Source organism: Monodelphis domestica, chromosome 2 (genome assembly GCF_027887165.1).
Source record: "Monodelphis domestica isolate mMonDom1 chromosome 2, mMonDom1.pri, whole genome shotgun sequence".
Lineage (NCBI taxonomy): Eukaryota > Metazoa > Chordata > Mammalia > Didelphimorphia > Didelphidae > Monodelphis > Monodelphis domestica.
Genome location: NC_077228.1, coordinates 271,541,962 through 271,558,714, shown reverse-complemented (window position 1 = coordinate 271,558,714; position 16,753 = coordinate 271,541,962).

The following is a 16,753-nucleotide window of genomic DNA, read 5'->3' as shown; positions in this document are numbered from 1 at the left end:
TAGTCCTGTGCAAACACTGTCTTTTGGTAACTCAAACCCGGAAAGGGCCTTGTTGCCATAGACAGCCAGTTTGGTCAGGCCAGGGAGTCTGCCAAGGAAAGAGGCCCCAAAGCATGTAACCATAAGCTCAGAGTTAGGAAAAGAGGGAGGATTGTGAGGTCCAGAGGAGCTACAGATGGTTTCTTGAAGAAAGTGAGTCTTAGAAGATGAGTTCTGTTTAGTAGGGAGAAGAGAAGATGAGGAGACAAATGATCAAAGGAACTAAAGGGACAAGAAGCCAGGGGAGGGCACAGCTGAGGAGCACAATGGGGTCAGGAGACCCTGGGTCCCAATGCGACTTCAGATATATCCTTGCTGGGTGACCTTGGGCAAGTCATTGAACCCCAGTGGTCTTGCTTTTGAATTGATACCAAGACCAAAGGATAAGGGCTTAAAAGGGAAAAAAAGCCAGAAGTGGAATTGTGCATTGGCTTTGGGGGTAGGGGGAGGAAAAAAACGTGAATCATATAACCATGAAAAAATTATAAATTAATTAAATTAAAATTTTAAGTTAAAAAAAGAAGACAGGAGAGTGGAATATGAGTGTTTACAAGATGATTCATTGGATCATTATGGCGGGATGGATTCTGTTGAATCTTGAAATTCAAGAGATGACATTTGTGCTGAATGTGGTAAGAAATGTATTTTAGATGTGAAAGCAGTGCCATGATGATTCATCTAGCAAGAAGCAAGGTGGCTGAGGCTGACTTCTGGGTAAGCATGGCAGCAGTCTAGACGCAGGACACGTCCTCTCCCCAGCACCCAACGAAATAGACTATCTCAAAAGAACATAAAAACCATCTTCGGAAGAACAGAGGGACTCAACGGTAGGGTGCAACATTGAAGGTACAGGGGTTTGAGCATTTCCACACTATAAGTAGAAAAACCTCCCACCCAAACATGAGCCAATCTACCCTCCCCCACCCAACTACAGAGCCAGAGTCAGAGCCAGCATGCACCAGAAACAGCGAGTGATCGAGGGGCACCTCTAGGTCCTTCGGAGCTGGGGATATACCCCTGAGAGAAGTTACACAGGAAACCTCTGCACACTGGAGAGTGCAGACTGCCAGTGCTCTAGTGAACAGCGGAGGCTGTGGTGATTTGAGAGCTTGCCTCAGGCAAAAGTCTTGCTCCTTAACTCCATAAACAGAGAACCTGTCCATTTCCCTCAGATTTCTGACTAAAAAAAAGGGAAGGAAAAACCACCATAGGGATGACTCATTGTACCCAGGACCAACAAACACCCTCCAAGAAAAACAGGAAGAAGACATTAACCCTTGAAAAATTTTACAGAGGGGAAAACCCAGGCTACAGAGGAAAAAGAGGATGAAATTCAAACAAAATCAAAACCTTCCAAAAAAAAATGGAAATTGTCCACAAGCTCTGGAAGAAGTCAAATTGGAGCTTATCCAAAAGAGGGAAGCCTTCTGGCAAGAAAGATGGGAAATAATTCAAAGAGAAAGCAACAGTCTGAGAGACAAGAACTCCCAATTGGAGAAACAGATGGAAGCCACAAAAAGCAGAGTAGACCAAACTGTAAAGGAAAACCAGTCTTTAAAGACCAGAATTAGTCAACTGGAAGACAATGATCTTGCAAAACAAGATTTTTAATTTGTTTGCTATCAAGTTTTTTGATTTGCATGTCCAATTCATTGATCTCTGCCCTCGCTAATTTGTATAATATATGAAGTCAAGGATATAAATTTTCCCCTGAGTACTGCTTTGCATCCCATAAGGTTTGAAAGGATGTCTCATCATTGTCATTTTCTTCAATGAAATTATTAATTGTTTCTATGATTTGTTCTCTAACTGATTTTGGAGAATCATTATTTAATTTCCAATTAATTTTTGATTTGGCTCTCCATGTACCCTTACTGATCATTATTTTTATTGCCATATGATATGGAAAGGTTGCATTTATTATTGCTGCTTTTCTGCATTTGTATGCCGTGTTTTTATGACCTAGTATATGGTCAATCTCTGTGAATGTGCCATGTACTGCACCACAGTATGATGCTTAACCCTTGAAAAAATTTATGGAGGAAAAACTCAGACTACAGTGTGGAAGCTGCCAGGTCTTGTGTGATCCTGATTGGTGCTCCTTGGTATCTGAATTATCTCTTTTTGGCTTCTTGTAGAATTTTCTCCTTAGCTTGAAAGCTTTGTAATTTGGCAATTACATTCCTTGGAGTTGTCTTTTGGGGATTTAGTATTTAGAGGGTGTTCTATGAACTCTTTCAATGTCTATTTTGCTCCCTTATTCAGGAACATCAGGGCAATTTTCTTGGATGATTTCTTGTAGTATGGTATCAAGATTTCTGTTTATTTCTGACTTTTCAGGTAGACCAATAATTCTCAAATTGTCTCTCCTTCCTCTGTTTTCCTGATTTGTCACCTTATCAGTGAGATTTTATGTTTTCTTCTAATTTGTCAGTCTTTTGACTTTGCTTTACTAATTCTTGCTGTTTTGCAAGATCATTGTCTTCCAGTTGCCTAATTCTGGTCTTTAAAGACTGGTTTTCCTTTTCAGTTTTGTAAAAAATAGACTCGAATACAGGACTACAATCCCCATGAGCCTTTGCTCCACTTCCCCAAAATGCCTTGTAATCTCACCTGGGCTGAGATCGAGAAGGTATTTAAGCTGATTCAAAGGCTTTTGAGGCACTCGCTTTTTTGGACTTCCATTTTGGAGCAGACGTGGCTTTTTTTCATAATGTAGGTGAGGTTGTGTCTAGGCCACTCTATGGCCTGGACACATGTTTCTTATCCTGTATTTTCTTTAATCCTTAATCTTCAATAAACCTCTAAAAAAATATAATACTCCTTGCAGAGAGAAACTAATTTCTACCTGCCTCAGATGCCTCAGTCTCCCCATCTCCCCATCTCCCCATCTTCCCTAAGTCTGCCCTGCTTTTTGTGACTTCCAGCTGTTTCTCCAATTGAGAGTTCTTATCTCTCAGACTGTTGTTCTCTCTTTGAATTATTTCCATCTTTTGGATAAGCTCCAATTTGAATTCTTCCAGAGCTTGTGGACAATTTCCATTGTTTTTTGGAAGGTTTTAATTTCCATTTTTTTGGGAAGGTTTTGATTTTGTTTGAATTTCATCCCCTTTTTTCTCTGTAGCCTGGGTTTTTCCTCTGTAAAAATTTTCAAGAGTCAATGTCTTCTTCCTGTTTTTCTTGGAGGGTGTCTGTTGGTCCTGGGCACAATGAGCCATCACTGTAGTGGTTTTTCCTTCCATTTTTAGTCAGAAATCTGAGGGAAATGGGCAGGTTCTCTGTTTATGGAGTTAAGGAGCAAGACTTCTTCCTGAGGCAAGCTCTCAAATTGTCACAGCCTCCTCTGTTCACTAGAGCACCGGCAGTCTGCACTCTCCAGTGTGCAGAGGTTTTCTGTGTAACTTCTCTCAAGGGTAGATCCCCAGCAGTTCCAGTCAGCTCCCAAGAACCTAGAGGTGCCCCTTGCTCACTGTAGAGGTGCCCCTCGCTCACTTGCTGTTTCTGGTGCATGCTGGCTCTGACTCTGGCTCTGTAGTTGGGTGGGGGAGGGTAGATTGGCTCATGTTTGGGTGGGAGCTTTTTCTCCTTCTTATAGTGTGGAAATGCTCAAACCTCACATACCTTCAATGCTGTGCTCTACTGTTGAGTCCCTCCATTCTTCTGAAGATGGTTTTTATGTTCTTTTGAGATAGTCTATTTCATTGAGTGCTGGGGAGAGGAAGTGTCCTGCATTTAGACTACTGCCATGCTTACCTGGAAGTCCAGGGTGGCTTTTAAGGAAAGAAAAGGGGGAAGAAAATCAGTTAGGAGCCTCTCGGTATTATCTCTAAAGATCTTTACAACTTCAATGCTTGTTTTTCCTTCAGAAAATGGGGGTGGGGGCAGCTGGGTGGCTCAAAGGATTGAGAGCCAGGCTCATTTGGGGTCAGGGTTTATAACCCAAAGAAGTCATCAATACAGGGGAAAAAATTCTATATGCTCCAAATATTTATACCAGCACTTTTTGTGATATCTAAGAACCCAAAACAAAATAGATTCTGATAGATTGAGAAAATAAACAAAATGAGGTACATGAATGTGATGAAATGATCTGTGTGATGAATACAGAAAAGCAGGAAAAGACCTGTGTGAGCTGATGCTAAGTGTAGTTAGCAGAGCCAAGAAAATAATACACATAGTGGCTCCAAAAATAGAACTTATAGGACAAACTAGAGTTTAAAAATCAAATGTAAATCTAATGGGGACAACAAAGTGGTTCAGTGGATAGAGAGCCAGGCCTAGAGACAGAGTCTCAGGTTCAGATCTGGACTTAGACATTCCTAGCTGTGTGACCCTGGGAAAGTCACTTGACCCCCATTGCCTGGCTCTTACTGCTTTTATGTCTTGGAACTAATACATAGTCTTGATTCTAAGGTAAGGGTTTTTTTTTCTGCTTTAAACATTATTTTATTTGGTCATTTCCAAACATTATTCAGTGGAAACAAAGATCATTTTCTTTTCCTCCCCCCCCCCCATACCCCACTGGGTATCACATGTGTTCTTGTTTCGAACCCATTGTCATGTTGTTGGTATTTGCATTAGAGTGTTCATTTGGAGTCTCTCCTCAGTCATATCACCTCCACCCCTGTAATCAAGCAGTTGCTTTTCATCAGTGTTTTTACTCCCACAGTTTATCCTCTGCTTGTGGATAGTATTTTTTAGATCCCTGCATATTATTCAGGGACATTGCATTGACACTAATGGAGAAGTCCATTACCTTCGATTGTCCCATAATGTATCAGTCTCTGTGTACAATGTTTTCCTGGTTCTGCTCCTCTCGCTCTGCATCACTTCTTGGAGGTCGTTCCAGTCTCCATGGAATTCCTCCACTTTATTATTCCTTTTAGCACAATAGTATTCCATCACCAACATATACCACAATTTGTTCAGCCATTCCCCAATTGAAGGGCATCCCCTCATTTGCCAATTTTTTGCCACCACGAAGAGCGCAGCTATGAATATTCTTGTACATGTCTTTTTCCTTATTATCTCTTTGGGGTACAAACCCAGCAGTGCTATGGCTGGATCAAAGGGCAGACAGTCTTTTATCACCCTTTGGGCATAGTTCCAGATTGTCCTCCAGAAGGTAAGGGTTTTTTTAAAAAATGTAAATGAAACATAAAGTTATAAAGATCAAATAGGACTCAAACGAATAGGATGGAGAAATCCTCCCAACCTTTGCAGATGTAAGAGGTCAACAGGTATAGTGTTACACATTGCACATGTTTTCAGGCTTCTTAAATGTTTTGCTCAATTGTACTGAATTTTTTTTCCTCTAAAAAGTACTATTTGCCATATGAGATGGTTCTCTGGGAGGGGAAAAAGGGGAAATACATGGAAGACTGACTATGTAAGAAACAGAAAATATTGATAAAAATTTTTTTTTATAAAACTCACTATTGTAACAGTCATGGGAAGGCCCGAATTTGAATGGACAGAAGGGGATGGATCCAAAAGATATTGAAACAAACAATTTACTGGATAACATATTAGGTGTGTAAAGAGAGGAAGAGTACAAAAGGACTAGAAGAGTGATAACAGAAGTGGCTAGAAAAAGGGAAGTTCAGAATAAGGATAGATATGAGGAAGGGAGACCGAAGATAATGATAATGGCTTTGGTTTTGAACCTGCTACATTTGAAATTCTGACAGAATATCCAGTTTCAAATGTCCAGTAAGCAGAGATACATGACTGAATCTCAGGAAAGGTACTGCAGAAAGATGGTCACTGAACCCCTGGAGGCTGAGAATGGTCAGGCAGGTAGGAGGAGAAAGATCCAAGAGAGATTAGTGTCGATAAATCCCAGAGACCCAAGTTGTGGTCCATTAGTTCAACACACCATGACCCCATTTGGGGTTTTCTTGGCAGAGATACTGGAGAGGTTTGCTATTTCCTTCTCCAGCTCATTTGACAGATGAGGAAACTGAGGTAGAGTGAAGTGACTTGCCCAGGGTCAAACACCTAATGGTTTGCCATTTCCTCCTCCAGCTCATTTTACAGATGAAAACACTGTGGCAAACAGGGTGAAGTGACTTGCCCAGGGTTAAACAGCTAGGAAGTGTCTGAGGCTGAATTTGAACTCATGAAATTGAGTCTTTCTGATCCCAAGCCCAGTGCTCTATCCCCTGTGCCATCTTGCTGCCTACAGAGATATAGGAGACAGTGGTTAACAGCTTAAAATGCTGCAGAAAAGTCAAGAAGGAGGAGAAATAAGAAAAGGGCATCAAATTTGGTAAGGAATAACTGGTAACTAGAGGGCACCATTTTCAGTTGAGTGAAGTCAAAAGAACAGAATTAGTTGAGAAGTGAGATTGAAAGGAAATTGGAAGGGGGTATGTAGGTGCTCAGTGGATTGAGAGCCAGACCTGAAGATGGGAGATCCTGGGTTCACATATGACCTCAGACATTATTTTTAGTTGTGTGACCCTGGACAAGTCACTTAACCCCCACTGCCTAGCCCTTACCACTCTTCTACCTTGGAATCAATACATAGTATTGATTCTAAGATTTAAGATAAAGTGATAGCTACAAACATTCTTCTCCAAGTCAGATCACTTCATGAGGCAGCACAGTTGATGGTTAATTGCACCCCTACACACAGGATGGAGTATCTTGGTGGATCCATTTCTGGCCCAGCACCATCCAGGCCACCATCCTTTCATCTCATGGGTAGTTCTCCTGACCCTTTAAAATGCCCAAAGTCATAGCTTGGTTCATTCTGTCCTCATGAACTCCTTCCCCTAAGAGCAGGAAAGAATAAACCTAACAGGGGCAGAAGAACATGTGCCATGCTGTCATGGCATCACACCAGCCCTGCCTCTTGAGCCCACCTGCAGGATTGGAGCAGTCTTTATCTCTATGACCACCAGAGAAAAGAGAAATGGTTTTAATTCGTTATTGCCAGCTCCCTCAGTTCCTGCCACCCTGCCACAGTACACGGACAGGAAACAACTGTGTAATACCTGGGCGTATCTGAAAGAGAGACCTGGCCCCTTCCAGGCTGCATCCTCGCCCTCTCTCAGAAGCATCCAGACATACCAGTCCCTCCCTCCTGCTCCCAGGACTGGACCCTCGTCCCCTAATCCCCTGTTGTTTTACCAGCCGGGACCAAAGCAGGATTTTGTATTTTATGTATTTTTTCAGTGAATCAGGGGACCCCAAAGATGGAGTCTGCTGGCAAGTGTCTCCTATAGGGAATTTTTTGGAATTTATAAGAATGAAAATATTTCCCCATTTTGTAAGAAGTCAAAAAGTACAACAGAGAGTTTTCATAGAAAGAAATCTGAGTTATCTATCACCATGAGAAGATATATCTCAAATCACTAATGATTTTTGGTGTGGTTTAGTTCTTTTTAGATTCTTTGTGGCCCCACTAGGAACTTTCTTGGCAAAGATACTTGAGCAATTTGACATTTCCTTCTCCAGATCATTTGACAGATGAGGAAACTGAGGCAAACAGGGTGAAGTGACTTGCTCACAGTCACACAGCTAGGAAGTGTCTGAGGCGAGATTTGAATGGAGGAAGATGATCCTCTTCTAGGACACCTTGCTGCCCATGCTAATAATCAGAGAAATGCAAATTAAAGCAGCTTTGAGGTTCTGAGCCATACCCATTAGTCTGACAAAGCTGGCAAAGTTTGACAAAAACTGATTAAAAACTGGTAGAAAAAAAGGACAAATGTTGGAGTGACTCTGTAACCCATTCTATGAATTGATAGAGCCATTCTTAAAGGCACTTGAGGATGAGATGTGGTTTGGGCCATCAGCCAACTGACTCAAAAGTCTCTAGACTGGCTCAATACAGCACCAGGTCTAGAGAAGAGAAGTCCTGGGTTCAAATGTGGCCTCAAATACTTCCTAGCTGTGTGACCCTGGGCAAGTCACTTAATCCTGTTTGCATAGCCCTTGCTGCTCTATCTTAGAGTGGATACTGAAATAGAAGATAAGGGTTTAAAAGGTATTGAAAGGCATAAAAATTCTGATCCATATTTTATATAACAAAGCAGCTGGGTGCCACAGTGGGTAGAATCTTGGACTCCAAATCAAGAAGACCTAAATTCAAATTCGCCTTCAGACACTTGCTTCATAGTCCTGAGCAAGTTAGCATTACCTCCCTTAGCCTCAGTTTCTTCATTTGTATATAGGTAATAACAACAGCCAGGTGGCTCAGTGGATAAAGCATGGGACATCATGAAGACACATCTTCCTGAGTTCAAATCTGGTCTCAGACACTTATTAGCTCTGTAACCTGGGGCACTTAATCCTATTTGCCTCAGTTTCCTTCTCTATAAAATGAGCTGGAGAGGGAAATGACAAACTACTCTAGGATCTCTGCCAAGAAAACTCCACCTTGGAGTCATGGAAAATGCCTGACCAGCAACAACAAGTAAAAATAAAGATTTCTCTCGTAGGGTTTGTAATAGATGTTATTGGAGGTTATATTTGATGGATAAATGATAACTAATGGATCAGGTAGTTATCTTCTTTTTGCCTACCTTCCTCCCTTTTATACTTCCATTCCTCCCTCTTCCAATCTCCCTTCCTCCCCTCTTTTCCCTTCAGTTTCCCCTTTCCCCTTCTTCTTCAGCCTCCTTCTAAGTCACTCAGGGTGAGCTATGATGTTTCAGAAGAAATACTCTTTTTTTCTTCTTTGACTTAAGTAAGGCTTTATTGGGGAAAACGGGAAAGATGGAGGATAAGGTAAGAAGGGTGGGATTTCTCTATTATCTACAGTGAGTCTTAGGTTGGAGGATATTGAAAGAAATGGCAATTCAGTCACTAGCATGAAACAGAGCCAGTCAGAGAGAGATATAGGGACTACTGTCCTCCTTCTGCCTTCAAATCAGCCAGGTCATCTCCAACTGGATTATCTCAAGTCCCAGAGATAAACCCAGCTTCTTCCTTCAAAGTCACCACCATCAGCCCCAAAGGCCAGAAAAAAAGTCACCGTTGGCTTGGCTCCAAACTGCTTTCCCTATAACATTCCAAATGGAATTTTCCTTTAACTGACAGCTGACCCATCTTCAGCTTCTGTCCTTTGCTTGCGTGCCTCTTCCACAGATTCCTGAGGATAAAAAGGGAATGTTTGTAAATCATTTTGTAAAATTTTAAATGCTATATCAATTGTATATATGTTACCTACCTCATAATAGAGGCAGAATGGATTAAATATACAAAATGAAACACATTTTGGGGACATGGCCAATATAGGGGATGGATGGATGGATGGATGGATGAATTTGATTTTTTATCTTTACTGGTTTGCATTTTGTTATAAGTTTGTTTTGGGGCAGGGGAAAAGGAGGTGAGAAAGACAGAAAATAAGTGTTTGTTAATTGAAAATTTTTAAATTAAAAAGAGAGATGTGGTTTGCTGCATAAAATCATCCAGAAAAGCCTCTCTTCACTTTTTCCTGTTTTCATCTAGAATGTTCCATGTATTTTCTTCTGGATTAAACAAGTAATTAGGTAAGAAGAAAAGAAGCCAGATCATATTTGAAGAATTATCTACGCTTCCAGTGATCTTGAGATGCTCTCCAATGCAGGAACTTTTTCCTTTTTATTTCATATATAGCTTTTTTCTACATGTTTGTTGGTTGTCCTTGAGGACAGGGGATATCTTTTAACCTTTCTTTGGTACATAGTACGAGCTTAATAAATGCTGATTGATTGACTGACTGACCTTCCCACACTATGATTCTCCTGAAGCCTACCACAGCCTTCAAAAAAGAAAAAATAGCAGGTCACTGGAAGAGAAATAATGGGACTTTTGGTGAGGATGATACCCCAAACAGCCTAAATTACCAACTATGACTCACATATAAGACAGGACATGAAAATGAATATTCAGGTGGGAAGCTGGGTGGCTCAATGGAGTGAGGGTCAGACCCAGAGATGGGAGGTCCTGGGTTCAAATTTGGCCTCAGACACCTCCTAGCTGTGTGACTCTGGACAAGTCACTTAACTCCCACTGCCTAGCCCTCACTGCTCTTCTGCCTTGGAGCCAATACACAATATTGATTCTAAGATGGAAGGTAAAAGTTTTAAAAAATGGATACTCAGGAAGGTAGGTGGGCTATATTGTAAATGAGGAATAAGACAATGGGTAGCTGAAGGTTGTGCTCTGCACCCCACCTGAAGAATATCCCATGGCCCAGAAGAAGCCTTCTTGGGCATATTGGGTAGATTCTTTCTGGAGATTTCACGGAAGGACATAGACAATAGTTGCTTGGCATAAGAGGGCATGAAAAGAAGGGGAAGCTAGGCAGGACAATCAGAGACTTTAGGTTCAAATTTGGCCTCAGATACTTCAAGTTTCCTAACTGTGAGATCCTGGACAAGTCAGTTAACCCCAATTCCTGCCCTTTTTTGCCTCAGAACCTATACTTAGTATCAATTCTAAAATAGAAGGTAAGAGGTTTAAAAATAAAAAAAAAAGGTGTCACAAGAGCTATGACCTTCATGGTGGGAGAATGTCTACAGATGAGAGCCTGAATGCTTCAAAGCAAGAGCTCATCTGAAAGTGCTTTGGGAGCCTTAAAGGGTGATGAAAAATCAAGCTACAGTGTGTAGGGATGGGATGATGATGATGATGTTGGCCAAGAAGAAAGAGTTGGGAAGGTAAAGCAGAAAAATGCATGTCCTCCCAGGTCTTCCTTCCCTGGGGCTTTCCCATGCATTTGGAACAACAATCTATAAGAACAGGGGGAGGTGGAAATTGAGAGCTTCTATATAGAGTACAGGAATATAAAGGGTAATTTTTTTTTTAAATTTAAAACCCTTACCTTCCGTCTTGGAGTCTATATTGGCTTGCCCAGGGTCACACAACTGGGAAGTGTCTGAGGACAGATTTGAACCTGGGACCTCCTGTCTCTAAACCTGGCCCTCAATCTACTGAGTCACCTAGCTGCCCCCTATAAAGGGTATTTTTATTTTTTTTTTAATTTTATAATATTTTATTTGATCATTTCCAAGCATTATTCGTTAAAGACAAAGATCATTTTCTTTTCCTCCACCCCACCCCCCATAGCCGACGCGTGATTCCACTGGGTATCACATGTGTTCTTGATTCGAACCCATTGTCATGTTGTTAGTATTTGCATTAGAGTGTTCATTTAGAGTCTCTCCTCTGTCATGTCCCCTCAACCGCTGTAGTCAGGCAGTTGCTTTTCCTCGGTGTTTCTACTCCCACAGTTTGTCCTTTGCTTATGGATAGTGTTTTTTCTCCTTGATCCCTGCAGACTGTTCAGGGACATTACACTGCCACTAATGGAGAAGTCCATTACGTTCGATTATACCACGGTGTATCAGTCTCTGTGTACAATGTTCTCCTGGTTCTGCTCCTCTTGCTCTGCATCATTTCCTGGAGGTTGTTCCAGTCTCCATGGAATTCCTCCACTTTATTATTCCTTTTAGCACAATAGTATTCCATCACCAACATATACCACAATTTGCTCAGCCATTCCCCAATCGAAGGGCATCCCCTCATTTTCCAATTTTTGGCCACCACAAAGAGCACAGCTATGAATATTCTTGTACAAGTCTTTTTCTCCATTATCTCTTTGGGGTACAGACGCAGCAGTGCTATGACTGGATCAAAGGGCAGACATTCTTTCATCGCCATAAAGGGTATTTTTAAAGAGGAAGAAGAGCATCTAGGGGACACTGTGGATAAAGTAAATAGAGGGCCTGGAGTCAGGAAGATCTGAATTCAAATTTTACCGCAGACACATTAGCTGTGTGATCTTGAATAAGTCCCTTAACACTGATTGCCTCAGTTTCCTCCTCTGTCAAATAAGTTCAGGGAAGAAACTACTAGCTGTGTGACTGATCAAGTCACTTCACTATTTGCTTCGGTTTCCTCATCTATCAAATGAACTGAAGGAAATGGCAAGATCTTGGCCAAGACACTTCACCCTTTTTGCCTCCGTTTCCTCATTTGCTAAATGAGCTGGAGAAGGAAATGACCAACCACTCTAGTATCTCTGCCAAGAAGACCCCAGATGGGGTCACAAAGAGTCAAACTGAAACTGTACGACAAAGAGGAAGGAGATTTCATCTTCTGTCTCCAAGATACGTACAACCGCAGGGTCATTATCAGAAGACCTGGCTCTGCTCATCACTACTGGGTGACCCTAAGCAAGTTATTTTATTTTCCTATTTCCTGTATAGCTTGTTTGTACGTATGGACTTCATTTTTCCTGTAAAATGAAGGGCTTGGATTTTGCCATCCTTTTCGGCTTTAAATCTGTGATCCTAGCACCTTGGGCACCATCTCTAAACTGGAGGAGTTGGACTAGATTTTCTCTTTGGTCCCTGACAGCTCTAAACCCTTTCCATCCTTCTTCGCCAGTATTTTTATTTGTGTTCCAGAGTGTTGGGGTTCTTTGCTGGGCTTCAAAGAAAAACTGAATGAGCCAAATAGCACTGGAAGCAATAGTCCCTTTTATTTGACTCATTCAAGGAAGGGCCATGTGACTTAACTGGAGATGCCCAAGGGAGCCAGAAGCAGGAAGGGAAGGTTACTGGGGCAGCCTCCAGACCCCTCACACAGGGGCCAGGACTGCTACCTCTGAACTCAGATGACCCACTATAAAGGGTATTTTTCCTCCTAGACCTTCCTCCACCACCAAAGCAGGGACCAGTGCTTCCAAAATGGTACTTTCCAAATGTCCTTTGACATGGCTTTGGGCCATGACAGGAGGAGGGAGTCTGGGATCATTTTGCAAGAGGCTGGTCCCAGAACTAGTCACAGTCTTTCACCAAGCTCTGGCTAGGAATCCTGACTCCCTGCATCAGGACAACTTGAGGAAAGGATTGGATGCCACTCAGGCAAGTCTGATTTCCCACCTCTGAAGTCATAGGCATAAAGGCAACAAGCAGCTAGAATTTCAGAACAGGAGCGGGGAAGAAGCAGGAGGAAGGTACCAGGCAGAAAATGGGGGCATGGCTAGGACCACAGAGAACCCCTTGGGCTGAGAAGACCATGCCTGAAAAATCACATTTCTTTCTAAACTACAACCAATCATTTTGCCTAAATATATCAATTGAGCCTCTGCTGGGTGCCAGGAGAATAAGTATTCCCCAAGATGCCAAGAGAGATAGAAAATATAAACCATGTTTGGCCAGTGGCCGTAGAAGGAGCAGATCTAACATCAGGAAAGGACCTGACTCTTCTGGAGTAGAAAGTTAAAGGTCATTCTACAGCTCAGGTGGACTAGGCACAATCAGCCACTCTCCAGGGCCCCTCTGAAAGGTGACCACAGGAAGCTCCTGGAAGGGATTATTTACAGCTTCTAACCTGAGCCAAGAGAATGGAGTAACAGGAGGCTGAGAAACATGTGACTTACCTCAACAGGATAAAATCTGTGTCCTGAAATTCCCTCACACTGTACTCAAGTATAAGTGAGTCCTGAAATTACCTGTGTGTGCTGACCTACCCTGGAACAGGGGAGAAGAAAGGAGCATGGCTACAGCTTTTGTTCAGTCATTTCTCAGTTGCGTCCAACTACTCTGTGTGACTCCATTTGAGTTTTTCTTGGTAAAAGTACTGCAGTAGTTTGCGATTTCCTTCTCTAGCTCATTTTACAGATGAGGAAAGTGAGGTAAACAGAGTTGAGTGACTTGCCCAGGGCCACACAACTAGTGTCTGAGTCCAGATGTGAACTTGGGAAGGTAAATCTTCTGGACTCTAGACCCAGCATGTTATCCACTGAGCCACTTAGCCGCCCATATGACTGTAAACAAGAAGGCAACAAAATTTAGGGGGGAATATCAATGGATTTGAAATCAGATAAAAGCATAGGGTCATAGATTTAGAGATAGAGGACAAACCCCATTTGATTCCTGGGAAGAGGGAAGGAAGGGAAGGAGGAAGACAATTTGGATCTTATACTTTCAGAAAACTTATGTGGAAAATTGTTATTATATGTCATCGGTAAAATAAAATGTTTTCTATTCTGACATTTGATTTTGACAGTTGAGGAATCGGAGGCACAGAGATGCCTTTTCATTGGCTGGACCCCATGCCACCCAGCTGCTCCACAACCTTTCTTTCCTAGGTCTTCAGGAGTTGGGGCTTTGGCACTTGCAGGAGCAGTTGCTGGGGTGGCATCTCAACGACGGTTGCTTTTCAGGGCGATGGAAAGCATGACCATTCCCAAGACTCCATCAGGGTCTGAGGGGAAACGATGGCCAAGGCGGTTTGGCTCACCTGGTGTCTTTTCTTCAGGATACCTCAGCTAGGCTGGCTTGCCTACCCCAGGGAGGGCAATCAGTTGATAGCTGGTGGAGATGAATGTTCCTTTCTCCAGATTGTGGAGGCATGACTTGGGCTGGACACAGGGCTGGTGGCTAAGGGATGCTGCCTCCCCAGGGCTCATTGCCCATCTGCATGGTGGTGGTTGCTCAGCAGTTGTAGCTGCTGGTGATGAGGAAGATGGGCCTCTTCTCCACAGCCATCTCTCCCCTCATCGATGGCTGTGGGTAAGGATGGTTGTGCGCACTTTGAAGGTTGTTGAATATCATGTTTGGAGTGGTCATAAAGAAAATTATCCTGGCAGCTCTGGGAAAAGTGGATTGCTATAGGACCATCCTAACTGCCTTTCTCATCATCAGGAGTCCTTGCCATGATGTAACATGCACAACAGGGAAGTTAGGTGGTGAGGGGATAGAGTCCCAGGCTTAGAGACAGGAAGACTGATCTTCCTGAGTTTAAATCTGGCCTCAGATCCTTACTAACTGGGTGACCCTGGACAAGTCATTTAACTCCATTGTCTGAATTTCCTTATCTGTAAAATGTGCTGAAGAAGGAAATAGCAAATCACTCCAGTATCTATACTAAGAAAATCTCAATAAGGACACAAAGAGTCAGTCATGTGAAATGACTAAACAACAAGAAAACTAAGCACAATGCCATCCACACACAAGAACATCAGGCTTCACAATTTTTTTAATCTGGATTTTTCTCAAATCATCTTAAATGACACCAGCAAACACTTTTGTATTAAATGTGTGTCCCCCTGTTTTATGCCTCTTATTTTTTTTAGATTTCTGGAAATTTTTATTTAATGAGTTAATTTAGAATCTTTTTCCATGGTTCCAGGATTCACATTCTTTCCCTTCTCTCCTCCCACCCTCCTCCTGTAGCCAATGAGTTCCACAGGGTTTTCCATGTGTCATTCATTGATCAAGACCTATTTCCATATTATTGATGTTTGTTTTATGCCCCTTATGATACAGATAGAGGATCGCATAGGGTCATCAATTTAGAGTTAGAAGGGACCTCAGAGGTCATCTGTTCCAACTAACATGTTTCACAAGTGAGGAAACTAAGGCCAAAATATCTTGTCCAAGATCAATAAAGAGCACTGAAGGAGGGATTTAATTCCAAGTCCTCTGATTTCATAAAATATACTCTTTCTACCATACAAATCTTATTAAAGAGTAATCCTAACATGTGTAGCAACTCTCTACACCATCTCCACAGAAAGCAAAGATAATATGTATTTGTAAACCTTAAAGTCCTTATTATTATCCTCAGGTTGAAGGTGAATCTGTGGGTTTGGGCATTCAAACTGTTGGACAACTATGTGGTCCAGGGGACGCTGGGCCAATGATGCTGGGTTTGGAATCAGAAAAACCTGAGTTCAGCCTCTTAGATAAACCCTTACTAGCTGTGTGACCTTGGAAAATTCATTTAACCTGTTTACCTCAGTTTCCTCATCTGTAAAATAGGGGAAATAGGCACCTACCTCACAGGGTTATTGTGAAGATCAAATGAGAGAACAATTGCAAAGCTCTTAGCATAATACCTGGCACACAGAAAATGTTATATAAATATTAACTATTATTATTATTATTATTATTATAGCTCCTGGACACCCATCAATGCACTTTAATAGTTAGCTATTAGACACAATGAACTCAAAATGGCATAATAAAAACAGTGGCTATAAAACATTCCCCTTCCACCATAAACCTGGGGTATAGTCTTCCCCATAAGTACATACAACTTTAATGAGAAGAGTGGGCACACAGCCAGAGGACCCCAGGAGTGAGGTTCATACATAGGAATGTAGTCAGGCTGCTTCATGCCTCTGGCTATAGGCACCAGATGCCCTTTCCCTTCTCCTGGTAGCCTCCTGCTGGTCTCCCTGCACCTCCAATGGGTTGGTTGCTTACTTGGGTTCCCTGAGACTATTCTCCATCAATCACCTCTCAATGGCCGGAGCTGGTTCCCTCTCAAATATTCAGCTCTTTTCTCTTCTGCCAGGGGTCATTCTCCCTCAAGATACTTCTCACTTGGAATTTCACTCATCTCTGTCTATGTCCCTATAGTGATTATATGTCTAAATCCGTTTGGATGTACCTCCACTGTTCCTTAAACGATGTTGACTAGGTGACACCAACTTGGTGAGTAGCTTCAAAGCAAAGTGTCACAGCTGATGGGTGGAAAGTAGAGAGAGAAATCTCCTCAAGAGATTTTATTATAATAATATATATATATAATTAATAATAAGAGCTATTATTCCCTTTCAGGGGCTGAGTTCTTTCTCAGTTGTTGCCTCTTATCTGGGCTTATTCCAGAGCTTCCAAGTTAGCTTTCTAAGGACCACCAGGAGCACAGTCATTCTTCAACCAGCCAATTGCCATTTCCTCTTTTAGGTCAATCAGTC